This window comes from Equus quagga, chromosome 15 (assembly GCF_021613505.1).
Source record: "Equus quagga isolate Etosha38 chromosome 15, UCLA_HA_Equagga_1.0, whole genome shotgun sequence".
Taxonomy (NCBI): Eukaryota; Metazoa; Chordata; class Mammalia; order Perissodactyla; family Equidae; genus Equus; species Equus quagga.
Window position 1 is genome coordinate 55,216,281 of NC_060281.1, and position 16,151 is coordinate 55,232,431.

Consider the following 16,151-nt stretch of genomic DNA (forward strand, 5'->3'; position numbering starts at 1 on the left):
TCCGTCCGCTTGATCCTACACCCCCTTATAGCTCCCCTCGCCTCTTCAGGGCAAAGCTCCTCTAAGGAGTCATACTCACGCTGTCTCTACTTGCTTACGTCCCAAGCGTTCCTCCCCCTCTCAGGAATCCGCGTCCTTCCTCGCCACTCCACGGAAACTGCTGTGCTAAATCCAAAGGTCACTTTTATGTCTTCATTTTGTTCAACCTTTTGGCAAACACGACACAATTAACCACTCCCTCCTTGACAAACGCTGCCCTCACTGCTTCCAGGACACCACCCTCCACCTCCCCTCCTACCTCCTACTTACCTGGAGTTTCCTTCGCTGCCTTGTCTTGTACCCAGCTCTGAGATGCGGAGGTTCTTCGGAGCTTGGCTCTGGGCCTCCTCTGTCACCTTTCATCAGCTCCTGTGTGGTCAAGTTATCCACAACACGGATTCAAAAATCATCTTTTTGCTGATTATGCTTACATTTTTATCCCCTCTTTTAACTCCAAATGTAAATACCCAACTGTTTCCTGATATCTCAATTTGTATGTCTCATAGACATCTCACAGTTAACATATTCAAAATGAAACTCTTGGTTTCTCCACCCCTCCAAAAACAAAAAAGCAAACAAAGGGAACTACCTTCCATCTAGTTGCTTAAGCTAGAGATCTAGGTGCCATCCTGAGCCCCTGCCCACTCCATCCCATTTGCCAGATGTTGGGTTAAGGGCAGTATTTTATCCATTTCTGGCCACCAACAGGGAGAGGAAGATTTTCCTTATCTATAAAAAGACTCACAGGAGGAAATGCCTCTCTCATCCAGATGATAACTGAAACTGCTGCTACGATTTTGTGGTTCTGTGAGGAGACATCACTGCCAGGGTAAGGACGGCAGAGCAGAAAGTGGCAAGCACCTGGGGGAGTGAGTGCGCCACACAATTGACCAACCCTGGAGCTGCCTCATCTCTGCACTTCTTATTTTGTGAAACTATAAACTCCTCATTGTTTAAGATGCTTTTAGTTGGGTCTTCTATTAGTGGAAACCAAAAACAATCTGACCGACACATCCCTTCTCTGTCAGTTGTCTGTGTAACAAATTACCTCGAAACTTAGTGGTTCACAACAACAATAAATGTGGTATGTCTCACGGTTCCTGTGGGTCATGAATTCAGAAGTAGCTTAGCTGGGTGGTCCTGGTTTGGGGTCACTCGTGAGGTTGCAGATATGGTGGTGACTGGGGCTGCAGTCAACTGAAGGCTTGATAGGGGCAGGTAGATTGGCTTCCAAAATGGTTCATTCGCATTCACAGCTTGGCGCTTGCTATTGGTGGGGGCTTCAGTCCCTTCTCACATAGGGTTCTCCATGGGCTGCTGAGTCACAACATGGCAGCCAACTTCTCTCAGAACGATGGCTCCAAGAGGGAGTGAGCCAAGTGGAAGCTATTCTTTTAATTTTTTAATGACCATTCCTCGGAAATCACATACCATCACTTCCGCCACATTCTATTCATTAGAAGGGAATTTCTAAGTCCAGCCCAGATTTAAGGGGAGGGAATAGGCTCCATCTTAGGAAAAGACATGCAGACATATTTTAAACCATCGCATAAACCTTTCTCACTGCATTCTAGTCCCAGTGATATTCTTCAGGCTGGCTTTCCCCCAACACCTTTCTAAAGTGGCTTCCTCACCCCCATTAGTCTCTGTCTTAGCCCCTTGTCTCTTCCCTTCCTAACATTTTTCACAGTTTATAATTATCTGATTTTATTTCATTACTTTTTTTCTTTCATTGGTCTGTATTCACCCACTGGAAAGTATGTTTCATGATGACAGGGATAGCTTTTGTCTGGTTTGCCATTAATCCCCAGTGTCTAACACAGTGTCTGGCAGATACTTGGTACTCAAATAATAAGGAATGAATGAGAAAAATGTGGGTGTGCATCCACAAAATGATTTTGAAGAGCGACATTAGCACAACCATTCTGAGAATGATGTCCAATGTGATAAGGTGCTTAGGAAGTTTAGTATGAAAAGAGACATTATAGCTATATTTTGAATATTCAAAGGGCTATCATTGGGGAAAAAATTAAATTTATTCTTAATGATTCATGGAGTAGAATTAGAATGAATGGGTAGAAATTATGGGAAAACAGAGTTTAGTTTAATAAAAGGAAGACCTTTCTAATGATTAGAGTTATCTAAAGTGAAACTTCTTGATTTATAAGTGATAACTTCCTATCACTCCAAATGTTCAAACATATGCTGTCAGACCATCTGCTTTCAGAGTCAGAGAAGAAATTCAGACACCAGTGACCTATGGGCCCAGATGACTCTAAGTTCCCTTTGTGCATTGCAGGAATCTATAATACAAGCCTAACCAAAATACACATTGAAAACCTTCTTACTAACATTTTTTCTGAGAAGTGATAATGAGATAAACATCCATAAGTAAAGAAGATTTCTCTCTACATTCGCATACTTTTGGAAGCTTGATTATGCAAAAAATAAAATTTTTTAAATGTTTGTTTTTGTGATTATAAAGACAGCATATTTATTTTAAAAATCTAAATATTGTCATATTTTGACAAAATACAGATATTGATCTCAGAGCTAGATTTTAATTGAATGTTTCACTAGGAGGCTTATTTTCTAATCTCTTTTGTATGGGGAAATAATAAACTACATTATCTATACTTTCTACTCCTGCATTAAATTAATCTGTTAAGCATTGCACAAAAGAAAAAAGTTATTCTTTAGAAAATAACAGAAATAGCCTTCAATACGTGAGTAGACAAACAAACATACACTAGAATATTATTCAGCAATAAAACAAAATGAGCTATCAGCCATGAAAAGATATGGAGGAAACTTAAATACACATTGCTAAACAAAAGAAGCCAATTGGTAAAGGCTGTATATTGTATAATTCTGACTATATGACCTTCTGGAAAAGACAAAACTATAGAGACAGTAAATGATCAGTGGTTGCCAGAGGTTCGTGGGAGAGGGAGGGAGGAACGTATAGGTGGAACATAGGGGATTTTTAGGGCAGTAGAACTATTCTGTGTGATATTGTGATGGTGGATACTTGTCATGTCATTATATATTTGTGCAAGCCCATAGACACCAAGAGTGAACTCTGACGCAAACTAAGGACTTTAGTTAACGATAATGCGTCAATACTGGCTCACCAATTGTAATAAATGTCCTACTCTAATACAAGATGTTAGGGGGAAATGGAGGGGGTACGGTATATGGGAACTCCTTGTACATATGCCAAAAGTATTTATGTATATGTAGTGAATAATAGGAGATTGTGATAATTTGGTGTAGACTTTATGGAACAAGAATTAAGGTATCTAAAGACAGAGAAGGGGGAAGAGAAAGAGACAATCATGAGGTCTAAAAATGTAGATCCCAAGTTTGAAGGATTTCAGAATTTTGAAAAAAATTTGAGAAAAGGACACAACCTAGGCTAGTGAAGCAAAATAAATGAAGGCTCAGAAGGAGAAACACTGTTAGGAGGTATACTCCTACTAATAATGAACATTATAAATATTTATATGAGATATTGAAGAAATTGGCCTTGACGGAGCTTATGATTTATTGATGCAGTCAACAAATATTTACTTGAGCAACACACTGTAATTGGATGATAGAGATTTCCAGGCGTATTAGATGTCATTAGACATCAAGCCTACTCTTAAGTACCTTGCTGAAAACTGAGAATTACAGTTGGCCCTCCCTGCTGGCGGGTTCCCCATTCCCAGATTCAACCAACCGCAGATCAAAAGGCCTACCATGGATGTGTCTGTACTGAACGTGTACAGACTTTTTTTCCTGTCATTATTCCCTAAACAATACAGTATAACAACTATTTACATTGTATTAGGTATTATAACTAATCTAGAGATGATTTAAAGTATACAGGAGAATGTGCATAGATTATACGCAAATACTATGCCATTTTGTATGAGACTTGAGCTTCTGTGGATTTGAGATGGAGGGGGTGTCCTGGAACCAGTTCCCCAGGGATATCGAGGGACGACTGTACATGATTTCGTAAAATTAAAAATAGATCAAGAAACTAGTCAGCCCTGTTCCACTACTCCCTATATATGCACTAAGGTTGACATAGACAGCCAAGCACTCTTAATAGGGAAAATTGTGCTCGTTCAGACTGTTTCAGTACAGAAATGGTGCTGCTTAGGTCTGAAATATTTTTTACATTTTCAGATTATTTTTAACTCAAAGAATATCCCTTTTATTTCTATTATATTTATCTGTCGGTATGTAAGAGATCTGTAACCATTCACCACTGCCTGCAAGCATGAGCTGCTGTTGGCGCTGCTGATCTCTTGGTATTGCTCCTTCTGTAGGGAACTACGTGACTGAGAAGGAGCAGTGTGAGCCATCAAGCACACCCAAGCCTCGGCAAGTCTGATCAGGAGCATTGTCTGGAAGAGGGCATGTCAGAGTTGGGAACTCTAAGAGGTTATTTAGTTCTTGTCTGCAGAACAGGAGCCCCTTGTATAAAAACACCCCAGAAAAAGACCATTCTAATCTCTGCTGTGCACTAAGACAGCCCACTTCATGTTGGAAGTTACTAAGCTTGAAGTCAAGGGCACAAGAAAGGATGCATTATACATCTCAGTTTGGTTCTAGTTCTGCCTTCAAGAATCATATAAGTCTAATTTCTTTTTGTAAAATAGACAATTACTTATTCTAGGACAGTAATTGCATGCTCATTTATTTCAATGATTCTTCATTATGTTGTAATTTCTACACCCTTTAATAACATAGTCCCTATGTTCTTCATTAAAATCTTTGTTTGAAGCCCAAAATTTAAACTTATACCATGCCTGCAAACACTTGTCCTATGCCTCCCTCCCCCACAATCAATTTGAAAGGAACAGTTGATCATACTGGACATGTCATGATTAAATGCACAATGACTGAATAGACCAAAAATATATATAATGTAAATGTACATGAATAACACATAAATATAAGAATAATAGATATAAATAAAATATAAATATACGTAAATAGACCAAAAAGAAATTGTATGTTTTATATAACATGAGGTCCTGTTTTGGCTAAATCTAGTTTTTTCAACCATTTCAACCTAAGAAATCCCTAATATATACCATTGGATGAAAAACACCAGATGCAGAAAATTATATATTATACAACCATCTTAAGCTTTTAAAAATGAAAAAATAGGTGTGAGTGTATATACTTCTCATGCACATAATATTGCTAGAAGTATACTAAGATACTGGTAACATTGGTTGTCTTACAAGAGGGGAACTAAGCGAATGAGGCCAGGAGAACGTGATCAACTTTTTATCAACATGCTTTTGCAACTTTTGAATTTTTAACTCTGTGGATACATTTCATAATCATAAATAACATCAAAACTTGAAGACAATAAAATTTGAAAACATATAGACATTTAAATAAAGAATTCCATGAATGCCAGAATAAAACTCGTCTGGGGCATTTTCTCTGACCAGTAGTCTGAAGCATAGCCTATCAATTAAACAAAAGGGAAAATGAAATAATCCCAGAGTTGAGTTCATCTCTGAATTGTTGACTCTCTTCCAAGGTTCGGATCCAGATGAAGACCCATCCCTACATACATGTGGAAATGGAAGAGTAAAGTAATCCTCTTATTCAAGTCTCAAAATCACATTTCCATATTAAGTATTAAATATTTCCATACTAAGTATTAAATATTTCCATATTAATCATTACCTTTAAATTTTCATGCCTTTGGATAGTTCAGCCATCCAGAATTACACTGCGCATGTAAGTCCCGATTGGACGTATCAAGAAAATTTAAAACTATGCCATCGCTGCCCATTTTAGCAATGCTGGTGACTAATGTGTTCAATGATCTGATGAGGTTATTAACCAGAAATACATTTTTTAAGGTATGGTAAAATAACCTTCAGATTGTACTGTTTGTTTCATGAACAGCTGTAAAAAAACATTCTTCCATTGATGAAGTTCAGAATGTGACTGAATGACCATAAAATATTCCAATTATTCTTAATAAGTCACAAACCAATGAATAACACATCTCGATGTCCATGGCAAACCCAGTCAATCCTGGAATTTGTAATCTGGAATAATCCACTACTACATTTGGGAATCCATTTGCTCAACTAAATTAATTACAAACCAACTGTATTAAATAACTGTACCAACTAAATATCAAGTTATAAGTAGAAATCTTTGAGTCATTAAAGATACTCTCTTCCAGCTCCTTCATATACTAATCTGTTCATTCGGGACATATTCACTGAGTGTCCCCTATGTGGCAAGCACTGTATTGGACAGTGAGGATAAATATGGTCACTGCCTTCTAAGAGCTCACAGCCCAGTAAAAGAGAGAGAAAGAGAGAGGGAGAGAGAGAGGCACAAAAACTGCCAAACACTGTGATTATTGCTCTAATAGAAGCTAACATAAGTGAGTATAAGAATTGCGGTGGCCCAAGAGAGGGAATTCTTAATCTACCTGGCAAAGAGGAGAATGGTGAGGATGCTACTGAAATGCTGTGATGCTACTTCTCACAATGAAAGAGCTTGATGGTGGGAGAGCCTTCGTTCAAATTCAGATCTCTGGATTTCCAGGTGGTATTCATTTGCTAACACTGTTCCCTTACAACTTGATCAAAGATCATCAATACTGTAGCTATAGCACACAAGCATATTAGTGAGAGTGAATTTAAGCAATGTTTTAAAGCCATGTCTTGCTATCACCTACTTCACAGAATGAAAAAAAGACCTTTTAAACAATTCTAACCTTGTACCAAAAGATTTCAGCACTCATGCACGTGCATAGTATGATATATATATGTGTGTGTATCTGTAGTTTCACATAGAAATTGAGATATGCATAGCTAGTGATAAGTGTCATTTCAAATCCACAAGTCCAATTCAGTTTATTTACAATCTCTTTGGTACCAAAAGCTTATTAACTAGCCAGCTGTCACACTGTGTTGCTAAAAAACTCTTATCCCAGCAGGATACTTAGATTGGAAGCAAGGATGAGTCTTTTCATTATTGCCGTCTCTCTTATTTAACAGAACATGTTTCAGAGGGATTACCTTATTTAACGTAGCTAACTCAATACAAAACTGAGCTGGCTACTTACATTGTCCAAATACCCTATCCTCTTCAAATGTGTGTAAAGTAATTAAAACCTCTGATGTCATGTTTAAAGCAAGCAAAGTGCTCGAGCACACCAATTGTCAATTCCCACAAGGAACAAAAGACTTAGCAGATTTCTCATCAGAAACAATGCAAGCAGGAAGACAGTGCAGCAACATCTTTAAAGTATTGAATAAAAAATATCTGTCATCCTAGAATTCAAAATCCAACAAAAATAACTTAAAAACAAAGTCAAACTAAAGACCTCACGACATAACCAAAAGTTAACTCAAAATAGATCATAGACCTACTTGTAGAACCTCAACTCTACAATTTCTAAAAGAAAATAGAAGAAAAATCTTTGTGACACTGGGTCAGGCAAAGATTAATTAGCTATGACACAAAAAGCACAATTCACCAAAAAAAAATAAATTACAAATTGAGCCACCCCAAAATTAAGAACATCTCTTCTTCAAAAGACACTGTAAAGAGAATGATAAAGCAAGCCTCAACCTGGAGGAAAATATTTTAAAATTGCATTTCTGATAAGAGGACTTACATCTGGAATGTATGAGGAACTCTCAAAATGCAATAGTAAGAAAACAAGAAACCAATTTTTTTTAAATGGGCAAAATATTTGAGCAGACACTTCACCAAGATATAGAGAAGACAAATAACCATATGAAAAGATGCTCAATATCACTGGTCACTAGGGAATTGCAGATTAAAGCCACGGTGAGCTACTACTACACATCTATTGAAATGGCTAAAATTTAAAAGCCATACCAAGTGCTAGCAAAGCTGAGGAACAACTGGAATTCGCATCCGATTCCGATGGGAATGTAAAATGGTACAACTACTTTGGAAGACAGTTTCGTGGACCCAGCCACTCCACTTCTGGGTATTTATCCAAGATTAATGAAAACCTATGTCCACACAAAGACTTGCACACGAATGCTCGATGGCGGCTTGACGAGTAACAGCAAAAACCCGGAAACAACCCAAATGCCATGAACAAGTGGGATGATAAAGTGTGCAACCCATATGATTGAATATTACTCAGCAATAAAAAGGAATGAACTGTTAATAAGCATAAGATCATGGATGAACCACAAAATAATTTAGTTGAGTGGAAAAAGCTAGATCAAAAAAAGAGTACATAAGACACATTTCCACTTATTGACAAGTCTAAAAAATTCAAACTAATCTATAGTGACATGAAGCAAATTAACGGTTGCTTGCAGAAGAGGTAGAGGCAGGGATGGGTGGGAGCCATGGAATATAAAAGGACAGGAGGAATCTTAGGATGTACTAGATGTGTTCATTATCTTGATTTTGGAGATTTTTGTAAGGATATATATATATATCTCAAAACTTAGAAATTGTACATTTTAAGTATGTGCAGTTTATGCAATTATTCCTCAATAAAGTTTTTAAAAACTGTATCATCAGTATTAAATTGGTTATAGCTCTTAATAGCTCTTATTCTTGCTTTATAGTTGTAAATTCTTTTGAATTTATCTTTGTTATTGACTTCATTGCTATGGATCTATTTAACCCTACTGCATATAATAATGAATATTTTTTCAACAGTTTGTTTGGGCTATACATGTTTTCAAATAATAACACAAGTACAAGCATACCTCATTTATTGTGCTCAGACACGACATTTTTTACAAGACCCTCCACCGGCAAAAAGATTATGACTTGCTGCAGGCTCAGATGATGGTTAGCACTTTTTAGCAATAAAGTATTTTTTAGTTAAGGTATGTACATTGTTCTTTAAGACAAAACGCTATTGCACGCTTAATAGACTACAACAGTGTAAACATAACTTTTATATGCACTCCGAAACCAAAAAACTCATGTGACTTGTTTTATTGCGATATTCCCTTTATTGTGGTGATCTGGAACCAAATCTGCGATATCTCCGAGGTATGCCTGCATGTGCATGCATAGCAATTCTAATATGAATCAGGCATATCCGTGGCTTAATCAGAACCCCCAGAAATGTGTCGTGCAGTGATCCTACAGCTTTATCACCAATTTCTTCAACAATTAAATAAGATCGGATGTGGTATGTGAGCCCAGGGCTCTTCTGTCCATTCAAAGTAGGATGTGGTCGTTTGTGTTCGAGCCTTTCTCCTAGACCTAGGGAACAACAAGACAAAACAGCCTGGAATGTTAAGGATCCTATAAATTCTCTGTGGCTGGGGTTGAAGGATGTGAGGCTTCTGAGGAAATCACGGTCAGATCCTAGAAAGCCTTCTATGCTCTGCTAAGAAGAGAAGAAACTACGTGAGCTAAAGACAACACATGGGAGATTATAAACTGATTAGACTGGCTGAAGGAATGGGTCTCCAAAAATCAGAAGATGGGAGATAAATCTCCAGATTCTTGAGAGTCTTAAAAACCAGGATGAGAAAATCAAACTTTTCTTCACAGTTAAGGGAAAGCCATTTATGGTTTGAAATCATAATGTGGTAGGTAGAAATGTGAGATGACTCCCAATGACCCTCACCCTTAAGTGTGGGCAGAACCTATGCATACGATGGGATATCACCCCAGGGACTATGTTACATTATATGGCAAGAGGGATCTTGCAAATGTCGCTATGCTTACTAATCAGTTGACATTAAATTAGTCAAAAAGACCTCCTTGTGGGCATGAATTAATCACATGAGTCTTGAAAATCTAGGTCTAAATGTCGAAGACAGAGCAAATCAGATTTTGAAACATGAGAAAGATTTGACATGCCATTGCTGGCTTTGTACATGGAAGGAACTGCACAGCAAGAATGACAGATGGCCTCAGCTGATGGCCTGCAAGGAAATGGGACCTATGTCCCAAAACTGCAAGCAATTGGATTCTCCTAACAACCTAAATGAGCTTGAAGAAAGACCCCAAGCTCAGATAAGATAACACCTCTAGCCAGTACTTTGCTTTCAGTCTTTGTAAGACCCAGAGAACCCAGTAAACCCATACCCAGACTTCTGATCTACAGAACTGTGAGCTAATATATGGGTGTTGTTCAAGCTGCTAAATTTGCAATAATTTGCTTTACAGCAATAAAAAATGAACACACATGGTAAAGCTCTGATGAAAGAAGTCTTATAGAAATATCAATATTCATCTCATAGCAATTTGTAGGATGGGGTAAGTCAGGAGTAGCAGACGTTGTTGGTGTCTCACTGGTCTTGGCTTCACCATTCCAGTATGTGACCATAGTACTGAGAAATAGAAAAGCAGCCCCTGACAGCTGGGAGCTGGCCTGGGACCACCTACTAGGAAATGGTGTCCTCCTGTTGAACATAACCAATTTCACAGAACACTAACATCATACCAGGCCACTCAGTGATCACAATGGACCAGGACAAAAACAAGACTACTCAGCAATCATGTCTGAATTCAGACAAAAACAAGAACATTTTCTAAACTCCAAAAATGATCAAATATGCCCCTATCTGGGCTAATCTAAGTGACAGCTACTTCTTTACCAATTACAGCTTTAACTTTCCTTTGTTCCTCCATCCATCTAGGTAAGAATTATGAAGATACCCTATCACAGAGTGATCTCTGTTTCCTGGCAACAAATTTCTCCTGGAGTTCCCAGAGCAAGCGCCTGCTCTGTGGAACCCTCCCCCAGTCACCTGACTGATAACCCGAATCCTAAAAGTTCTTTCTAACATTCCCTTACTGAGATGCCCCACAGGTCCCCCTAACATTCATTCTCCCGCATGGCAATGAGTCAATAACAGAGTGTTGTTCAACCACACACACGTTCCTGGTGGCCTTTGGCTGGAGGGCACTGTCAGTATCCTACTGACCCTCTGCTGAGCACTTTCTCTTGGCTTTGCTTGTTGGCATGGGGAAGCTGGACGTGAAGTGCTAGGACATAACAGCCTTAGGAACGTCCTCGTCCAACGGGAGAGGGTTGGAGGATAAATATCCAAGCTTCCTCACCCTTTGAGGAAAATAACTCAGAAGTGTGTTCTATACTGTTTCTCAGAGGTCCCCAGGGGAATGGAGCCTCCAGTTGCCCACAGAGGTAACCTGCTTGATAACACACCCTTGATTGGTTTACTTCCCTTCCCTGTCTTACTTCCCCATTTCTCTACCAGTGTTTCCGGAACTACCTTGCAAATAACAACTTTCATGCAAACTCTTGTCTTGGGGACTCCTTCTGGGGAAACACAATCTAACGCAGTGGGTAAGATTGATGTCCAGAAGTCCAGTCAGGGCAAATGTACAGTTACTGTAGTAAGCAGAACAATAGCCCCTCAAAGATGCCTGCGTCCCAATCCCTGGGACCTGTGAATACATTATGTCACATGGCAAAGGGGAATCGAGGTCACAGATGGAATTAAGGTGCTAATCAATTGACCCTAAAATAAACGATTATTAGGGTTAACATAGCAGTTAAGTTCGCACACTCCACTTCAGAGGCCCAGGGTTTGCTTGTTCAGATCCCAGGCGTGGACCTACGCATCGTTTATCAAGCCATGCTGTGGCAGGTGTCCCACATATAAAGTAGAGGAAGATGGGCAGAAATGTCAGCTCAGGGCTAATCTTCCTCAAATAAATAAATAAATAAAATAGTAAAATGATTATTCTGGATTATCTGGATGAGTCCAATGAAATCACAAGGGTCTTTAAATGTGGAACAGGATGCAGAAGAGTCAGTGTTAGAGAGATGTGATGTGAGAAAGACTCAACTGATCCTTGCTGGCTTTGAAGATGGAAGGGGACCATGAGCCAAAGAATTTGGACCACCTCTAGAAGCTAGAAGAGTCGAGAATATGAATTCTCCCCTGGAACCTCCAGAAAGGAATGCAGCCCTGTTGACAATTTGATTGTGGCCCCGTAAGACCCATTTCGAACTTCTGACCTCTAGAGAAAGATAAAAACTTTGTGTTGTTTAAGCCACTAAGTTTGTGATAATACATATGTTACAGCAGCAATGGGAAGCCAATACAGTTTCCTCTGCACAAAATGGACCAAAGTGTGCTGACAGTAAGTACAAAGAGAAAGAAATAGAGATGACAAAGAGAGTTTCATGGATAGCAATAGAGAAGCGAGGGGAAAAGGCTGTTTGCTGTGAGTTACTGCGAGGCTTAGGGTGATCACAGGCGATCTCACTCCACCCAATGTCTAACAAGCAATTTGAGAAATGAGTCTAAAGCATAGGTGAGCAGTTAACTGTACAGGGATAAAGATAGGAGACAAGTTTGTGGCCTTAAATTGAACTTATTTCGTGAACAGGAATTTATGCAAAGAACAGAGAGACAAAGACTGAAATACAGTATGTTTGGAGGCCAGAAGGCGGACAAGGAACAAGTGAGGTAGGAGAAGTGGAAGTACCATCCTATAGAAGTCAAGGAAGAAGAAGGTTTCAAAATGAAGCTGGTTCTCAACAGTTCTTGTTGCAGCCATCAGAAAAAGAACAGGCCCGAGAAAAGGTGTGTAGGTTGAACAATAGTGTCATCAACCCTTCAAGAACTACAGTGCTAGAGGTGTGGGGGGAGGGATGTGCTTATCTTGAGCAAAACAGGAGAGACCAGTTCCGCACCCACTTGCCCCTGAATCCCGAGGAGCAGTCTCTATTTTTACCTCCCACCAACCTGGCCACAGAATTTAGCCTCCTTTAAGCTCACCTGAAATAATCCACCTGCACAGAGGCATGAATGAGCAATGCAGACTTTCTAAATCTTTTTAAGAAGATAGAGTGGTGGAATTACAAATTAGCTATTTAATTTACAGTTAATTAACTCCAATGAGATACTTAGGTTTTCCCCACAGCCATATCACCTGATGGTCCTGTTTTCTCTCTCCTCCCTCTATCCACCTTTGATCCACGTTCCTGGATTTTCCCTAGCACTATAAACTCAGTTTCTCTCCAAATGTACCCCCAGAATTAATAAAAATGCTCTAAAACTGTGCTGTCTAATGTGGTAGCCAGTGTCACATGTGTTATTGAGCACTTGAAATGTGGCTAGTCCAAAGCGAGATTGTTGGAATTGAGAGTGTTGGAAGTGTGGAACTCACACTGGATTTTCAAGACTTCATGTAAAAAAAGAATGTAAAATTTCTCAGTAATAAGTTTTTATATTGATTACATGTTGAAATGATAATATTTTATCTATAATGAGTTAAACAAAAGATAGTATTAAAATTAATTTCACTTGCTCCATTTCCCCTTGTTAACATAGCTAGCAGGAAATTTTAAATTGCCTATGTGGTGTACATTATATTTCTATTAGACAGCACTGTTCTAAGTGAAAGGAACTTCATGTTAACAAGACCAACCCTCCACAAAAAGCAGTTTAGAAATAATCTTCCAAGAGGTTTATCAAATTACTTCTTACCAAAAAAGTGTTTTGTCCCAAAAGGGATTCTCAAATCAGTGATAAAAGAGTAAAATATTTCTCCATCTCCTTACATGTGCTAACTCTTTATGTAGAATCTTGCACCTCACAAATTATTAGTGCTGGGAAAGAAGGGGAGTGGGGGCTGGTGTCCACCAAGTGACCCAGCTCCACGAACCTCTGTGCACTTGAAAGAAAGCCAAGAAAAGCCTATAGCCCTAGAAGTCAACCGACCTACAGGGGAACTGAATGTATAACTATAGCCTCATTAGTATAGTTAGAGCTCCTATCACATCCTGCAGCTAATTCTCTTATCATTGACACTAATCACATTGTAATTACTTGTATAATTAATTGTCTCCACCACAGGACTGTGAGCTTTGTGAGGGCAAGGATCCATATCTGGCTTCTTCATCAACATGTCCACAATGCACAGTAGCATGTATAGTAAGTGCTAAATAAATATTTATTAAATAAATGTTTAAAGAAAATTGAATTAACTAGTCTTTCTGCTCAGGGTATCTGGAACCACACATTCACCAATGAACTGCCTAGCTTGGAAATGCTATATAAGCTATTCTTTATGGCAGAGATAGGAAAGAAGCAACTGATTATAATAATGTGTAAATGATGGATAATGTGTAATGGTGGCAAGTGATATCAATAAAAATATTAATAGCTAACATTTCTGCCAGCCATTTAACCATATTTAACCTTTTGTCACTTAGTCATCACAACCACTAGCCATATGAGTACTATTATCATTCCCATTTTACACATGAGGAGATAGACTTAGAAGATTTAAGTAATTTTCCCAAAGACACTCAACAAAAAAGTGGTGGTACAAGGATTTAAATTTAGTCTCACTCTAGAAGCTAAGTCTTAACACTATGCAAGATGATTCTCCAGGACATCCTGAGAACCTGAGGAGCATGGAGAATGCCTCCCAGAGTTGCCCGCCTGAGGGATAGAAGGCAGGAGCATTTATCCTCAGGTGCCCATCTCCCATTGGTAGAGCATCGCCTAGGAGCGTTAACTCCCCCAAACCTTCCAAGGAGCAGCTGTGTGTGTGTGTGTGTGCGCACACGTATGTTGGGGGTGAGGGGTAATGAGCTCCTTCAGGCCTCTGAAGCATTAGAAAAGCAGAAAGCAAAAAACACATAATGCAAGCTTGAGGCAAGACAACGTCAGCAAGAAGTGATTGGGTGAGATCCAGAAGATGCAAGCTTTACAGAAAATTTAACACCCAACGTTTAGTAGAATCAGCTAGAGATCTTACTGCTGCAACTTGTCCCAAGGCTGTTGTTGATAGACATCTTCCTCTTCCACCATCCATTCTGGATTTATCTCACCCTTGTTCAGCACTACAGCTGATTGCTTGCATAGCGGGGTAACTGAGACATTGAGTCTTTAGTTGCTTTGCCCTTTTCAGCCTATTGTTGCTGCAATTTCTCATTCATCAGTTTTGCTGGGCATGAAAACACCAAGAGACACCTCAGTGAATTTCCTAGCTTTGAAGACATATATCCTCGTTGTCCACACAATGGAGAGCAGCATTCGTAATACTCAAGATCTATTATGTAGCAGGCCCTGCGAAGAATCCAAGTCTCTTCTCCACCTGCTTGTCCACTAGTGTGAGGCACCCAAATGATCAGCTGTCATCATAACTTCAGTTTCAGTGGCCCCTATTATATTCCCTGGTAGAAGAGTTCTTCCATGCAGACCAGAACCTCTAATTAGTAGGGGAACTGGAAGCACAAATTCTGCAATCAAGTTACTAGGAGGTGTTGTAGAGGGGCCATTATTTCCACTTCTTGATTCCCAGACTTGGACTCATGTATTCCAGCTATTGGAGACACAAGATCATATCTATCAGCTGTTGGTTCTGTGCATATAAATATCCTGGACAATGGCTTCCCAACCCTATTTGGTTATCGTCTTGGGAAGAAGACTTGATATTCACTAGACCATGTCAATGTTCTATTAGGCCAACTGCCTCCAGGTGTTACAAATATATGACAGGACCAGTGGATTCCATGATCACATGCCCATTGTTACATCTCTTTTATTATAAGTGGGTTCCTTGGTCAGGGCAATATATCAAGAAATCAGGTGTTTTATAAGTCCATCAGATTATAGTGCTTGTAGAGGCTTGTAGAGGCACTGTGAACAGGAAAAATTCATATCAAGAGAAATGTCGATACCATAAGGACAAATCACTGCTCTCTCCAAGAAGGAAGGGCTCTTATGTAATCAATCAGTAGCTGGCTGCTCTCTTTTCGGGATTCACCATCAATCTTTGCTGCTAACAGGCTGGACATTCCAAAAGGTAGTAGTTACACCAGCTTTAGTAAGCAGGAGCTTTAGCTGCTGGGCCAGGCATGAGTCCCCTCCTTGACATCATGGCTATTCTGTACATAAGCAAATCAGGCAAGCACTGAAGCAGCAGAGAACAAAGGCTGAGTAACACATTGGACAAGTCCTCCTGCCTACTCCCTTATTGTGTGCCTCTTCTGTGATAAGGGCTCTATAGAAAGACAAAAATGAGACAGAAACATTCATGGATTTTGTGCCCACACCCTTAGGTCTATTCACATGTCTCTTCCCCAGAGCTCCTTGTCTCCAATCTTCTACTTTTGCTCT